Source organism: Lynx rufus, unplaced genomic scaffold, assembly GCF_022079265.1.
Source record: "Lynx rufus isolate CCGP_SWC_20201006 ecotype Redwood Valley unplaced genomic scaffold, mLynRuf1.p SCAF_7, whole genome shotgun sequence".
Lineage (NCBI taxonomy): Eukaryota > Metazoa > Chordata > Mammalia > Carnivora > Felidae > Lynx > Lynx rufus.
The window spans coordinates 117,332,235-117,348,597 of record NW_025814889.1 but is presented as its reverse complement, the minus strand read 5'-3'; the positions used below and the strand labels follow the sequence as shown (position 1 = coordinate 117,348,597).

The 16,363-nt window shown below is 44.3% G+C and overlaps 1 protein-coding gene across 2 annotated transcripts in view; it reads right to left on the bottom strand.

Annotated features, from left to right (window-relative positions):
• ELK3 (ETS transcription factor ELK3) overlaps positions 1-14,957 on the bottom strand; it is a 67,283-nt gene extending 52,326 nt beyond the window's left edge. The window contains exon 1 of one of the 2 annotated variants that reach the window (XM_047065460.1): positions 14,617-14,957. The gene's annotated coding sequence lies outside the window, so the exon portion shown is untranslated. The remainder of the gene's footprint in view (positions 1-14,616) is intronic. The other variant, XM_047065459.1, reaches the window with a different exon arrangement.
• Between the last annotated feature and the right edge of the window lie 1,406 nt (positions 14,958-16,363).

Sequence of the window (16,363 nt, the reverse complement as noted above, 5' to 3'; positions counted from 1 at the left end):
TGTCAACGTGATTCATAAAACACTAAAGATAATTTATAAAGCTCCAAGAGCCCCATTCTAAAGGAAAGGTTAGGTATATCCTCCCTGACCAGCAATACTGAGAGTCCATGGAATAATCAAGAAAAGGGCTCATACCAAAATAAAAATCTGTTCCTTCTCTAAATAGGAGCTTTTCTTTTTTAACACTTAACATTTTGATGATCATTTATCATGTGCCAGGCATTGTGCTCAGCACTTCATACACATCTCAATTTAATCCTCCACGAGGAAGTCATGACTTTAAAAGGTGAAATAAGGCGCTCACGGCCACAGAATTGACATGGACAGAGACTCCTACCCAGAGGAATCTGGCTCCAACGTCCAGCTTCTCACCATTGTTCCTCCAGCAGGGGCTTCATTTCTTGCATGCACATCTCACTGCTGCTAAGCAAGAAGTCTCATTTTAACTCAATGGAACATGTAACATTCCCATTGTGAATCAAATCAGGAAATTTCCTTGTTCATTTCTGGGTTTTGCCTCCTCTGTGACTCCAGTTATTCTGATTGGTTCTGTTTTAAGAAAGAGCCTTTGAACCCATGCTACCATCATTTTTTAAACTCATTTCCCTTTTAAAAAGATCTGCATGTTGGGATGCCTGGGTGGCTCAGACCATCAAGCATCTGGCTCAGGTCATGATCTTGCAGCTCGTGAGTTTGAGCCCCGCATCAGGCTCTCTGCGGTCCTCACGGAGCCCACTTTGGATCCTCTGTCTCCCTTTCTTTCTGCCCCACTCCCACTAGCGCTCTCTCCCCCCAAAACATTAACTTTTTTTTTCTTAACAAAAGACACGTATGTTGGTTTAGACCCACTCCAGGTTCATTCAACACTAAATAATCAAGGTTGGCTCTTGCTAATAAAGACAAGATGTGGGAAGCTGCACCTTCTGTAACTCAGCTCCTCCTCAGCAAGAGAAGTCTTCCTCTCGCTTGGGGTGTATACACAAGCCAGTGGAACAAGAGGATGCGAGTCAAGAATAGAAATTCTATGGACCGAGCCTGGCTCCAGAGATGGGGTCTAAAACCTGCCTGCATTCCTCCAAACAATAAAAGGAATCGTGGGTATCACTTCACCTGAGAATAGGGACAGACTGGGAGCCCCTCTGAAACCACATGATAGGACCTAGAGTGGCACCCAGCAGAAGCTCACATTTGTTCCTTTAAAAACAAACACCTCTGGGGAAAGCCCTGTTTCAAGTTCTAAGAGAGCAATATTTGGGATTTCGTGGAGGATCATAACAAGCACATGAAAACAAAATGCTGCCTTGGGTTCAGTACAACTTACTTAAAATCTTGCCAACCATCCTTAAATGTGAGCTTCCATTGAGTGGAGCTTCCTAATTTCCAGTGGGTATTTTCTCTCCCATACTACCCTTGATTCTTATATTTCATAGGCCTTTGAATAGAAAATTTTTTACCTAAACTTTGTCCTATTCCTATATTTGAAACTTGATCCTGTGCGTAAGAGGAAAAGTTGGAAATCAGAACATAAATTCTCATGACAGCCACGGCCTTAAAGAGTTGCATGATCTCCGGCAGGGACGTCAACTTCTCTGTGTTTCAACTTTTTTTTATCTGTAAAACAAGGATAAGGCCAGCCCTATCCCCTTCCATACATGAGTGCTATCAAATTGAAAGACTTTATATGTTTATTTTGAAAATAAAAATCCAAGTTATCCTTTTGGCCAATACACTGTACAAATTATCTTTAAAATAGGAATGGAACAATGCCTTCAGCTTCAAATAAAACCTTAACAGAGATATTTTTTAAATCTGTGGTTGTCTTAACATCAGGAAATGTTTGTTTGCTTACTTTTTGTTATGATAGTTTTACAAAAGTCAAAAATAAAGGAAATCTTACATACTGCTTTCACTAGGATGAAACCGTAATCTCTCAGATAAACTTGAAAGCTTTTCTTTGCTAAATAATAAGTTGGTAACCGCCAAAAGAATATATACCCAGCATAGTAAGAAAACTTCTGCATGATACAAAATGATGGTGAATTTTCCACATCCAGAAACTAAAACATTTCCTGCCAGAGCATCCTCCAAACCCTTCTATTGTGTTGAAACTGTAAAATCTTTCTAAATCAGGACTTCCTCCTATTATGATTTAGAGGCGTCTTTCTGGGAAGGGTAGATCCAAGGCAAAAGGTAGGAACTCCCGCAGCACCACCCAGTGGAAATGTTGGAAAAAAAATACACACACACACACACACACACACACACACGCACACGCACACGCACACACAAGATAAAATACATTTAGTCAAAGAAAATGCAAGCCTTAGCTCTTCTAACTAAAAATCTGGACACCGCTTCTTTTTCCAATCAATGGCAAGCAGCGATATATTTTGCCTAATAACAGAGCTCTTCTTCCTGGAACTGTTCCTCAAATGCCACCCAGCCAAAGGATCACCAACATCATCTTCCCCGTCTCTCTCACACGTGTCCACACACACTGAGCGGACACCGGGGTGGGGGAGGAAGGAGGCCCCGGTGGGGTCAGGTGTGGGCTGCGACACCATCTCTTCCTCTCTGGAGAAGTCCCGAGGGACCCTGGGGACGGGGAAATGTGCACAGCTGTGCTCAGCATCCCAGACCTGCTGCAGCTCTGGGCATTTCCTGACAGAAAGGTAACCCTGTGTGCGCCTTCCTCTTCCCTTGGCCGGGCTGCACCCGGTCTGGGCCACCTCCAACATCTGCACGGCAATTCTCCCTCCCTAGCTCCACCCAGGGAAAGGTACAGAGCCTTTCCTCTTGGCCCATCTCCCCCGTGCCTCCAAATCTCTCCCCGGTATGACCATTGTTTCTGCTCCCTGTCCTGCCAAAGCCGCCATGGGTCCCACAGCCTCTCCAGGAGTGGTTCAGTCTCTGCTTCATTTACTAGCATTAGAACACGTCTCTCTTCACCAGTGGCTGCTTCTCACGCATGCATGACACATCAGGCTACTAATCTTAGGAACCCTTGACCTTCTCCTTCCAGCTTTCCTTCACGGCCCTAGTAGCAGCCTGGAGAGGGAAAGAAGCCGTGGTCTTCCCAGAGCAACTTTTCTGGTCTTTTCTATAGAACTTAAAGTAATAAAGTATCATTTCTTCTATCATTTCTGGATGGCTAAGTCACTGAGTGGCTCAGTCAGTTAATCAGCGGACTTTGGCTCAGGTCATGATCTCACAGTTAGTGGGTTCAGCCCCATGTCAGCAGAGCCTGGAACCTGCTTCGGATTCTGTATCTCCCTCTCTCTCTGTTCCTCCTTCTCTCTCTCTCTCCTTGTCTCTCTCTCTCTCTCTCTCTCTCTCTCTCTCTCTCTCTCTCTCTGGGTTCGAGCCCCATGTCAGCAGAGCCTGGAACCTGCTTCGGATTCTGTATCTCCTTCTCTCTCTGTTCCTCCTTCTCTCTCTCTCTCTCTCTCTCTCTCTCTCTCTCTCCCCCCCCCAAAATAAACATTAAAAACAAACAAAAAAAGACAAATGTCCCCAACATCTGCACTCCTGGCAAAGTTCTTTCCCTCTTCCTGGAGTAAATCTACAGAAACCATTTTATAGGTCTTTTTTTTTTAAACAGTATATCTAGAAAATGATACTAGTTAATGGATCTTGATATTCTTCAGAAGTATATGATCAGTGTTAAAACTTTATAATCTAGCATACTTGTGCTGATAATTTGCAAATGGCTAATATTATAAACATTCTTTCTTCCTTTCCGTTTCTGAAATTTAACATAGGCCAAAACGTGATGGCTCCTGGAAATGCCGCGATTTAGTTGGATAATATGGGCATCGGCTTGTGTCTGGGTCCTGCTGTTTACAGTACTGGTGTAAATATAGTTACGAGTTACCGGTATTTGTGACATCTTTAGAGACTGCTGAGAAGCACAAGGCGCTGCCTTACACGGATGGTTAGCTAAGCAAGGAAATGGCCCCTCCGGCTTCTAGATTCTGTGGTCACTTCAGCTGCTCAGCTATCGTTGGGTGCTCTTCTCAGCAAAACTCTTTCATGGTTTAGGAAATGCAAATTCTAGGCATCACCAGTTTTACATAATCTGCTGGGATAATATATTCACTTTGCAAGGGATCTATAAAAACCGGTGACTCTGCAGTCTTCAAAATGTCATCACCTGCTCATGTGGTGGACACCTGTGGGGGATTTTAGCTGCATCTCAAGCCGTGAAGGTAGACTATCCCTTTTATGCTTTTACGGTCTCCACATGCACGTTTCTCTCACATTTTTGTACATTTTGCTACATATGGTGATTATGGTACCAAACGCAGAGTTTCATCTAAACTTAAATAACTTCTAATCAAGTTCTTTTTAACACAAAGCAAAAATATGATGGCATTAAGATAAAGTGGCACACAAAACGCATCTCATTTTCCACTGAACGTCTATTTAAAATCGAGCCCGACTGGTCGAGAAGCTACAGTAAGTGGAGCACATTTAAAATATCTTCATGTGGAGTACAGTTATTTCTAAGAAAACTGTCGCAAAAATAGACAAAGAGTGACTTCAAAACTAATCTTCGCCCAATGCCATGTTATTTTAAACCTATTTATCAACCCCCCAAATGTACTGAATAAATGAACAAAAAAACCATTAGAACTGTCATCCAGTGAAGACCGATGATTTATTCATTTGTGTCTGGTTAATGCAGACATATTAACCTTCAAGAGCTCTGTAAAAACATCTGATGGAAGAGAATGGCTGTTGGTGGCATCAGAAACACACATCAGATACATACCCCAAAGTGTCTTGATGGCCCTTCCTTCCCATTCAGAAAGCTGCCATCCACTAACCTGGCTTGGCCCTTTCCTGGAATGTCACATACAACTTGATACTCTACTCTTCCAATTATTGTTCCGCAAGAGTATAGTAACTGTAAAAAATAAAATAACAGCAAGATCTTGCTATAGATGATCTTCTCCCTCTTGCTAAAGAAAGTCACCCTTCCTACATTTTAATCAGCTGGAGCATATATGATCTCCTATGTCAAGGTCTTAAAGTTTCTACTTTCCCAAAGTCAAATTAGTAGGTCTTAATATTTAGGTTAAGAAAAAAAAAAAAAAAAAGCAAAGGATGTGGCCAAGGCTGGAAGAGGATGCTGTGCTTGTGGTTCGGCTCTGATTTAAATCAGAGCAGGGCAATGCCCTTATTTAAGAGCAAACACTCTAAGCTCTGGAGAACCTCCATGTACGTGGGTCATTTGTTTGATTCAAGGCATCTAACAGCCCATACCTTTGTAATGAAAGTAATTCACTTTAAGAAAATGTTATCACCACTCAAAATTGCTCAATTTATCCAAGTATCCTAAATGCCAAACTGAGAATTAGCACTAAGGCACCCAAAGAAGTGAATGAAGCGAAGTCAGGGAATGTCGAGGGCTGAGTGGTATTTTTGCCTTGACTCTCAAAGATGAATTTAGCCCTCTGCTACAGGCTCAGCATGGATAGGACAACCTAGGTCTGCTTGGGGCTTAATCAGTTCCCAACCTGCACTCAGAATGTCACCTGTAGAATTTGGAGATATTCGTTCTAAAATACTTTTAAAAAGAAAAAATGAAATAGAAGTAAAAAGTAATTCTCTACCACCCAACACCTTCTGGTCTAAGTGATCAGTATCTTGGATCAGGGCTTGGATTAGCAGAAATAACTTCCCTACTAACGCTCATGGATTCTAGATTCCAGAAGATTTCAAAATGCAAAACCTGCATCCATATATGGTCTTCCAAAGACTATGAAGGGTTTGGTCTCTTCTTGTATGTTCTTAATGGGACCTGCTGAAATTATCAGGAATATTCACTTTCTCCTCTCCTATACATTATATTTTTTAAAAATCCAAGTTTTCTCTGGGTTCTCACAGTGAAATAATGGTGCTTTTGGATGAGAACTTTAGCAAATGTTCCCTTATGCTCCCGTCCTCTGTACAGAATTAGGGCTCAGATCCTACAGGAGAACAGTGGCTCTGGATGTAGAAGGAGCACGAACTGAGATTATACAGTACCAAGAGAACAGTACCATGTTCTCTTAGATGCCTGCCTCTTATTGCCAACATATGTGGAGGCATACCCACACAGACAGACAGACACACACACACACACACACACACACACACACACACACACACACACACCTGTCAATGCTTATCTTTTTCACTTTCAAGTGAACTCCAATCACCAAGGCTTATATTTTAGCCTTTAAAGGAAAAATTTCCAAACTCCAAAAAGGAGATAGTGGGGAGACTATATTTCCAGTTCACTGAGTATTAACCAGAGAAGCGCTCTTCTTAACTCTAAGTGTTCAGAAACTGGATGACCGTCTACCCCTTTTCTTGCTTAATCGAGCATTCTGACCTTTCTGGGCCTTGGTATCATCTTACTGAGGATGAAGAGAACTTGCAGGTGCAGATAGTGTAGGAGAATCCTGGCAATTAATTCCTACAGAGAATTCCTGAAGTTACCCAGGAGCACATCCTGGAATAAATTCTGGGGCTTATTCTGCTGTTGTTGTTTTGATCCTTCTCTTCTGACAGTTAACTGCAGACAGAGAAATCTGCTTAATCATACGTTCTGGTTAATCAAGGTTTGACTATCAACAAACTGCTATTTGGCAAAACCAGCTGAAATTCACAGCAGAGCTAGCCTTCCTCCACTAAAAGCAATGTAGATATTAGTCATTCATCCCTTCCAATACACAGGCAGAGTCTTTTGTTATTTTAAAAATTAATCAGAAACATCATCCGTTAATTACAAAAAGTTACAAACAAAAGCTACACACGCGGGTTTTAGTATAAGTGAAGGACTTGGAACTGTAAATATTATGGAATTCAGCCTAAAGAACTATGAAAACTTGGTCAATTGAAGTCCTGATAAAGACTAATGATGATTGCTACAGAATGATCAATTTTAACATGGAAAGAATTTTACATCAAGATCCTTCCAAGTTGTACTGACCTATGAATTAACTGTTAGCCAACCATTCCAGGAATAACACCGATATCAGCAACAGGGCTGAGGTTTGTCCTCTCAGATATTAACAAACTTGTTTTCTGTACCGTTCTTATAAGTCTGGATAAAAACTCTGGAAAATGACATATCCTCTATAGAGTTTCTTCCTGGCTGGCTTTATGATTTAACCAAGAAATATGCCTCTTATTAATCCCAAATAATTCACTGTCCAGGAGAGGGTTGGATTTATGCATAGCAATAAAGTGCTTTATCAAGTCCAGTGGCAAGTTTTTTCCCCTTCAGATTGTTTCTAATTCAATGAATGCCAGGTATTGGACAACGTGCTGGGATAAATACGAGGATGAGAAAAACAGAACAGGCCCAGAAGGAGCTTCCAGACTTCACAGACGTGAAACACATCATGGCGCTTTCATGCACGGGTACCCCTCACTCTCCGAATCTAATGGATTCAAGGGTTTGGCAGAGACTTCGGGTAACAAGGGAGGCTGTGCCATCAAATCTACTTGGCTCCTGAGTTTGGAATAATGAGTATCAACGAATAATCAGGGACACCAGACCCATCTCCAGAAATATAGATCACAAAGTGTTCACTACGTACGTTTGGATAGTAAGAATTTGGAGAGGGAGAATTCAGGTCAATGAGAAAACCTGTAAATAAAGGTGGCAGGGGTTCCAGAGGCCAGGGCTGATGACCAAATGACAGTGGGAGCTGAGCCTTGAAGGATGGCCACAAACTGGCAACACAGAGTGAGAACAATCTATGCGAGTGGGGGCAGGGAAGGGAATTCCCAGGAGAGAGAACAGCATTTGGAAAGGCCCAGTGGCCAAAGAGCTCACGACTGGTCTGAGGAATGGATGAAAAGCTAGGGTGGCTGGCCCAAATCACAGCTTACATTAAGGATTTGGGTCTTTACCCTGGCAGAAACCACTGGGAGATTTTAAGCAAAGGCGTGAGGCAGTCAGATCTGTGTATAAAGGATCACTCCAGCTTGTGGGTAGACAAGGGACTAGAGAAGGCAAGAAGGAACAGGGGACCCCCTCAGACACAGCAGTGGAGGATGGACACCATTTTCAAAGACTATAGGAAGGAAGGAGCAGGGACTAAACCTTGTGATCAAAATCCCATCTGGGCCTACTCAGCATATGACCCACACACAGTCACTGGTGTCTCCAAGAATGACCCAACCGTAAGCCATTTAGATATTGTGATGCTGGTCACAAACCTTAAGAAAAGAAGGAAATGAAGCACAGCAGCTAATACCAACCTTTCCTCGAGTGTTCCTCACTCAACAAGGGGCCAGAATGGGATTGAAGGGGAAATTTATGGGGAACCCCTTTTCCAACCACAGAATACTTCACTTAAATCGCTGTGTTATGTCTGAAAGTCGGCTGTTTGCAGAGGACAGCAAAAATTTTCACATTTTCACAACTTTTAGAAGAATTCAAGTTCCTTACTCCAAAAAAATAGTACAACACAACTTTTGGCTTGAAAGGGATTACCCCAGTCTCTACCTGGATCACTTCACCATCCAGCTGGAAAACTGAGTTCCAGGAAGATGGAGGGATAGTGTCTCAACCCAACTGTTTTTTTTTTTATTATTATTTTTAATGTTTATTTATTTTTGAGAGACAGAGAGAGATGGCATGAATGGGAGAGGGCAGAGAGAGAGAGAGAGAGAGACCCAGAATCTGAAGCAGGCTCCAGGCTCTGAGCTGTCAGCACAGAGCCTGACACAGGGCTCGAACTCATGAGCTGTGAGATCATGATCTGAGCTGAAGTCGGACGCTCAGCCAACTGAGCCACCCAGGCACCCCTCAACCCAACTGGTTTTAAAGGAATCTACTTTTTTCCTGCAGCACACAGATTACTTTGGGTTAGCTTAAGTGGCATTAAATAATGTAGAAGGGACTTTTCCTCCTATCCTATTGCTGAGGAAATCTACACATTTTAGTGTTTAACCAAGCAGATTAAATAAAAATACTGCAGTATTTTATGAAGGTGTTCTGGGGTTTAATAACCTACATGGTGGAATCATGAAATTGTCAGAACAAAAAGAAATAGCTAGGGCATGTTTTGGGGTGGTAGAAATATTCTATATTTGAAGGTAAGGGGTATAGATCTCCTGGATGTATACAAAAACACTGAAGATCTGTCCATTTCCATGTATGAAATTATATCCCAATTAAAAAAAAAAAAGGACACCTACGATCTCAGATTCCTTGTTCTACTGCTTGGAGTAAAGGACTCCTGACCCCAGTCTAAGAGAAGGCATTAGGTAAGTGTGTTTTATATCTACCCCATCATTCCCATATTTATATGTGGAAAATTAGGAATTATTATTAGATATGGAATCTTTAAAGATACTTATGATACCATGTGCTTTAGAGCCTTTTTTATTTTTTAAAATTTTTTTTCAACGTTTATTTATTTTTGGGACAGAGAGAGACAGAGCACGAACGGGGGAGGGGCAGAGAGAGAGGGAGACACAGAATCGGAAACAGGCTCCAGGCTCTGAGCCATCAGCCCAGAGCCCGACGCGGGGCTCGAACTCACGGACCGCGAGATTGTGACCTGGCTGAAGTCGGACGCTTAACCGACTGCGCCACCCAGGCGCCCCTAGAGCCTTTTTTAGAGCAGATATGTGAGTAAATTAATTTTAGTCCAATTCAAATTAGAATGTTAGTATAACCATCATCTTAATTTCTTTAAAAGTATACAAATAAGTCTTACGAATTATAAAATAACCCCATTTAGTTCTTAGAATTGAATAACTACCTTCCAGGAAATGCAAATTGAAAAATATCATCGATGAGTTACTGATTTCTAGTGGCAATTCACACCAAATTACAATTTATTGAAATGACCAATTCAAGGTTTATTTTTAAACTGCTGACACATATGTTAAGTTTCAGGTAATGGATGAAAGGCCATTTTTATTTTGGTTATAGGCAGGAGTCATAAGGAGTCAAATTTCTGCCCAGAATAGTTACTTAAACTGAATGATCTACCATTGTTGAAGGCCTTTAGGATTCGTTAACAGATGGTTTTATACACACACACACACACGCTGATAACTCAATTTCCTGGGGCTGCACTTTTGGTGGTAAAGACAGTTGTCATAGTCTCACTGCTGCAGTTTCAACCAAAAAGTTGGATGATCTTAATTCAAACTGGCCATGAGCAATAGTAATCTTGAGATACGAATCCATTTAAAACACCAATTTCAAAGTTTGGAAACTCTCTGGATATAAAATGAAACACTAATAACTAAGAATTGTCTCAGTGTGCAAGAGACCTCTTCCTCCCTCTTTAAAGTTCAAGGTATATTTTCGGTTTAACCTAGCTTCTCTTTTTTCATCATCTAACATTCTATTTTGATGTGTAGGGCCCTGGACTTCCTGTTACTACATCTTGATATTCTACTGCAAATCATGACTCATTCTTAAATCATAGAGAAACTCATCAAAATCCCAAATTTCACAGCACATATGAATTCAGTCTTTTAAGAGGTCAGCATTCTTAGGACATTACTTGGAGCCGCAGAGACAAAAACACTGAACAAGTCCATGTAGAAATTATGTCAATCCACTGTTGAGTCAACACATTTATTAGATCAATAAATATATGCTCTATGTGTAGTAATTTTGGTCTTGGTACTAGTTATGAAAATGTGTTACATGATATGTTAGGTAAAAATAAGTTATAAAACAGCAAGGATAGTCTGACTCCAATGAAAAGTTTTATGTATGTGTGCATGTACGTGGGTATGTGTCCATACACACACACACATTGTAGAAGACTGAAAAAAATATACACCAAAATGTCCACGGTGGGATTATGGGAGATGTTTATATTTTTCTTCATGGTTTTCTGACTCTTCCTAACGTAATTCACATTAACTATTTTTTAAAACAGAAGTAAAACCTCCTGACTTTTAGAAAATATTGTTATGCTAGTGTGATCTCAAATATACTATAAATCAATCTACAAAGACAAAGGGGGAATTATGGATAACCAGGACATAAAAAGCTCTTGCCGGAAACATACAGAAAAATCTGACAGGAGTGGGGTCCTTCATTCAAATGACCTGTGTTGCTCCCGTGTGTGTGTGTGTGTGTGTGTGTGTGTGTGTGTGTGTGTGTGTGTAGGTGCAGGCCCTCATGAAGGGGCAGAAGCCAGCTGCCTGCAGCCAGGGCACAGCCAGAATAGAGAACCCATTTCTTTTAAAGTTTAATGAGGAACCCCAGGTCTGGAGAACATGGAGATGGCTGAATCATTCCCTAGGACTGGAAAGGAGCAAAGCAGTATTAATTCATAGACAGTAATTCACCATCACCAAAAAAAAAAAAAAAAAAAAAAAAAGGACTCTACTCCAGGAAGTCACATCCTTGGACAATTTTCTGTTAGTGTTTTGGGTTTGTCAGTAGGTAATGTTCTATAACCATATTGGTTTTTTGAATTGGATAGGTATATAAAAATAATTGGGTAGCACAGAACACACAAAACCCAGTATCTGACAGCTAAGAAAGGAATATTTTAATTTATATGCACTGACTGGAAGGACTTTAAAACCGATTTCAGGAAAAGATTCAAGTTCCAAAAAGTTATTACAAATATAAATTTCAATATATGATCTCAGAGTTACATTTACTGTATATTACAGTTTTGAATTATTAATTTTTTTAAATAAGAAAAAGAGATCTTTAATAAATGTTTTAGGAAACTCCAAAATTCAAACAGGGCTGAAAAATCACTACTTTCCCTATCTGGGCTATTGCCATTCTGGTCCAAAAAGCATTAGTATCAAGTGAGCGAGGTTCAGAGATGGTCTAATTCAGCTCACAAAGGTAAACCATCACAATTCGTCGCTTAAATGCCCTTCTATTACGTATTACTGACCAAAAAGACAGAAAGGGAGAGAAAATTCATGCACACTGTATTACATATGTGGCAGAAAAGTACAACTTATAACTTGTAAATGTCCTATCCATTGAATGGCTGCCTATAAAAGACTTATCATCATTAATGTAAATAAAGCTTCTCAATCTGGCCACTACTGACATTTGGAGCTGGAAAATTACTTTGGGGGGCTGTTCTGTACTTTGCCAGATGTGTACCAGCATTCCTAATTCTTTACCCCACTAGATGCCAATAGCACCCCCTCTGGTTAAGACAACCAAAATGTCTCCAGATATTGCCGAATGTCACCAGGGGGAGAAAATTACTCCAGAAAGTCTGTTTATCCAGACTGTTTGTAGTTTGCTCCAAGGGGCCTTTCTTGAGCCTTTGGAAAGCTTTTTTCCCCTTATCTATTTATTATAAGTTCTGTTATCCTACTCACAGCTTTCAATGCAACAATTTATTGAGCATCTACTCTGTGCCAGGCACCATATTAGGGACATCTGTACTTGTGTCCACTGACTCACACCCTAGTTGAGCTGTTTTCAGGACATGCTTTGTGACCATAAGAGAAACGCCAACACCTCAAAAACCCTCAAGAGTATGTCCCCAGCAACAGGTTCTTGTCAATAAAGCAACCCCACAGTTCCAACCGGGTTCCTTAAAATTCTTTACCCTTTTTAGCAACTCTACACATTTCCAACATTTAAAGGTTTAAAAAGGAAAAAAAAAAGGCCAGAAGGCCTTTGCTATTTTGCTATATTTGGCACAGAAAGACCATCAGGGGGTTTTGCAGGCAGGATCATTACTGGAAACTCTAAAAACACTTATGGACAGTCTTCTTAACTGTCTGACCCACATGCCCTCCTAACACAATTTGTAATTTTATAATCCCCATAAATTGAAACCCATAACTGACCTATCCCAAATAAATGTGTGTCACAGACAGAGAAAAAGGGAGAGAGATCAGAGGGTATTTTGTTTGGCAATAAAGCAATAAGGCTCAGAAATCGATTTGAGTTCATTAATATATGCCTGGAACATGCTTAGTTTCTCATCTCCTCTGGCTCCCCACCTTCCACACCCCCTCCAACAAAGACATAAGCACAGAAGAGAGAGGATGGGTGTGTTTAAGCTGCTTGGGCAATAGAAATTTTACACACACACACACACACACACACACACACACACACACCCTACACACAACTGGGAAAGAAAAACCTGTAAGTCTGAAATCCAAAATGGCCAAAGTGACTTCAAAGTTTCAAGATAGTGCCCTGAAAAGGTTGTTGGCCAGCTGCACCTCTAAGTAAATAAAGCCGTAACTTGTCTCCCTCTGCAGCACAGGGCTCCCCGGGCTGACAGTGGCTGCACAAAACCCCTCCTGTGCCGAGCAGCGGAAACTCCTAATGAGATTAGTTGGTGTGTGTGCAGACATTACTTAGCAATGACTAAAGGGGCTCTCTCTTCCTGCAGCAGCCAGTGGAAAATTCAGGGAACTTTTTCCCCCTGCAGCAGCAGAATCCCTTTAACCCTCTCCCCAGCCAACTTCCAAAAACAACTCAGCCTCCCCCAGCCCCCGTCGGGCTGGGGTGCTGGGGGTAGTTAAAGACCGGCCAGGGGCTTCCAAAAGCGGGAGGGTAGGAGGGGGCCGGCGGGGAAGGGGCGGGGGACCCCTCGAACACTACAAAGGAAACTGTAAAAGGCACAAATACATAAACCTGAGAAGGAGCAAACCAGTTTCTTTGTGAGCTCCTCTAGTGAGTCATTTTCAAGATGCTGTCTGCTGCCAGTTTCAAAGCGGAAGCGCATGGCAATTAGTCTTGCCGTTTCCAGACAAGCCAGAAACTCTCCCGACACTCGTTTTTTTTTTTTCTAAAAAGCCCCTTTTGCAGTTTCTGAAATAACATTTCTTACTCCCACCCCCACCCGCCACCTAAATGCAGCTTGTCCTCACGAAGGTTCGGTTCAGAAAATATAACAAAACCGAGACCTCTTATTTTTCTTTAACTCTCCAAAATTTTAATTCCTCCTCCCGAAAGTTACAGTAGCATTACAGGCCAACATTCAGTTGCAAGCTGAAGAGCCCCTTCCTAAAGAGCTGGGGGCTCCAAGACCGTCTCCTGCCCCGAACCTCTGCCCAAACCGTGTCCAGTAAAGACTCCACTGGCTTTTAAAGGTCCACCTGGGCGTGCGCCTGGGGCGGTGACCCGGGCGGGGGTCACCTGCCGAACGAGAATGGAAGCGACCCCCAGCCCCACGCCTTCGCTCCCCACGCCCTCCGCTTCCCCCTCTCCCCGAATCGGAGCGTCGGTGCCCACTGCCACCCCAGGGGAATGCCAGCCCCGGCTGGAAGGTCGGCGGTGGTCCAGCCTCCAGGCACGCAGCCCGTCCCGCCGCCGTTCCTCCCAGGGACCCCAAGTCTCCACGTCCCCTCCTCCCCCCCCCCCCCCCCGCCCCGCGCGCCCCCTCCACCGAGCTGCAGCGCAGCCCCAGGGCAGGGTGCCGCCGGCGCGGGGTCGGACGCGGCGCGGAGCTCCCGCCGGGCGGGCGGCGCGGGCGCAGGAGCATCCCCCTCGGCGCCCCCTTCCCAGGCCCGCAGCCCACCCCGCGGCGCCCACCAGCCCCACCCCCACCAAGCCAAAGAAAAGAAAGAAAAAGCACCCCCGACGAAACTTTGCAACTGTCCGAGCAACAGGCAGAAACCCCTGCTACCTACCCAGATGTGGGGGAGCTTTCAAGATCCTTCTTCGGGGGAATTTCTAGGAGGAACCGGGCGAAAGCCCCCGACTTTCCATGCTGACAGGCGTCTGCAGACGGTCTGTTGCTCTTGTAATGAGATCCTGATTTTTCCCCCTTTTTTTTTCTTTCTCTCGCTCCTCTTTTTTTTTTTTTTTTTTTCCTCTGGTGTGTGTGTGAGAGCAGGAAGTTGGAGCAGTCAGGCCGAGCCGGCTCACTTCCTTTACTGCATTATTCCCCAGGCGGTGTGCAGTCTGTGTAAACAGGCTTTTCCGCCCCGCGCCGCGCGCCCCGGCCGCGGCTGTGCGCCGGGGCTGGCCGCCGAGGCCCGCGCATACTCCGCCGCCTGCGCCCCGCGCGCTCGCCCCGCACCGCGCCGCGCCCCCGCCCGCCGCGCGCCCCGCTTCCTGCTCGGCCACCCCAGGGGAGGAGCCTCCGGACCCTCTGTGACTCCGGGCGGCCGCAGCCCCTCCCCAAGGCCGGGGACTGCTTGGCCAGAAACCCAGAGAAGCGGCCCCCCGGCGCGCGGGTGGGGACCCCCGGCTGCGGTGGACCCGGGGATCCCTCCTTTCCCCTGAGCGGGGAGGGGGGGGGTGGGTCTCTGCGCTGAGCACTGCAGTGGGGTCGTGTCTTGCCCAGCTGGCCTGGGCTGGAAGGCCCAAAGCGAGGAGGCCTCTAGACTTGGCTGTTTTCTGTTAGCTGGGATGGCTGAGTTGTGGGGCAGTGGGGCACGGGGAGTGGGGTGCAGAGTTGGGTGGCTTTGGGCAAAGGGCTGCTTTTATCGTGGGTGGGGACGTGATTGCTTAGGAGGAGATGTTTTGATGTCCAGAAAAGGAGGCACGGTTTCTGTCTAGGGATGGACACAGTTTCTGTCTAGAGTTTAAAAAAAAAAAAAAAAAAAAAAGCCAGAGCTCAGAGTAGGGGGCCCACTTTGGGGAAAAGAATAAGGAGCCATAAATTGGAAGCCAGGATTTGTCAGGAAGAGACCTTTCTGGCCGTTTACTATGGCCTACCACAGGCCCAACCTTGCCTGCCCTGCAAAGGAGCTCCGGAGGGAAAGGAGCAGCCACCAAGGGGGCCCGAGTGACTGAGGCTTCAGAAGGAGGCTCTGTGGTCGCCAGACAGGACTATACGCCACAGGATCTCTCAAGGACCGCCCACCCAGAGGACTCAGGCCAGGCTGTCCCTGGAGAATTTGTCCATTGCCCTGAGACTGCTCTTAGGAGGAGGGGGTCTGTGAAAGGGTCCCTCGCCCCCAGCACTGTGCTCCACCCCAACTGCTCACCTTCCAGAAGCCCTCCATTTCTGTGCCTCCACCCCTTAGCAGGACAGCCGGATGGTTCTCAAACTTGAGTGTGTACCAGCATCCCATGGGGAGCTGGGGCTGATAGACTATGGGCCACCTGGGTCTCACCTGCCAGAATTCCTGATTCAGTAGATCTGGGGCCGTTCTCAGCCCAGCTTCCTGTGAGAATCACCTGGGGAGTATTTTGAAAAACTACTGGTCTCTATACACAACCAAAACCAATCAAGTCAGATTCCCTAGGGACAGGGCGTGAGTCCTCTCAAAAGGAACACACACTAAGAGTTCCTCCACTTGGTTTCTTATTTTTGCAGTCTTTTCTAAAGACTATTTGTTTGTGAATCTCTCACTTCTGTCTACTAACTATGGGCTTCTAAAGGGCAGGCATTGTATTTTACTCAAGTGGGTACCAGCTCTCAACCCC